Below are 305 nucleotides of genomic sequence, written 5' to 3'. Positions count from 1 at the left end.
CGTCTGTGCGCATTCATTATGTTTCTTTGTACATAATGATTCAATGTTTGTAGAGTAATTTGAGCATCTAACTTAGGCATGTTTGATTTAACTTTATTATTGTTATTTGTTTGTGCAATTTATTAATCCTTTGCTTGTGAGGCTTCCTTTTTATTGTATGTAGATTTGTGTGTTCGTACGTCTTTTCCTTCCTGTGTGTTGCGTGCTCTACGGGTGAATGATTGTGCAATCTGGAGGTTCATTAAAGGGTTTAAGATGAAAGATGCAAGCTCTAAGGAAGTGGACGGGAAGACACAAGCAGTAGC

General features: G+C 37.0%; 1 protein-coding gene across 1 annotated transcript in view; it reads left to right on the top strand.

Annotated features, from left to right (window-relative positions):
* LOC119585772 (tyrosine-protein phosphatase Lar-like) overlaps window positions 1–305 on the top strand; it is a gene marked incomplete at its 5' end in the record, with an annotated part of 244,437 nt that overhangs the window by 145,111 nt on the left and 99,021 nt on the right.

Source organism: Penaeus monodon, chromosome 20, assembly GCF_015228065.2.
Source record: "Penaeus monodon isolate SGIC_2016 chromosome 20, NSTDA_Pmon_1, whole genome shotgun sequence".
Lineage (NCBI taxonomy): Eukaryota > Metazoa > Arthropoda > Malacostraca > Decapoda > Penaeidae > Penaeus > Penaeus monodon.
This window is presented reverse-complemented; position numbering and strand designations above follow the sequence as displayed.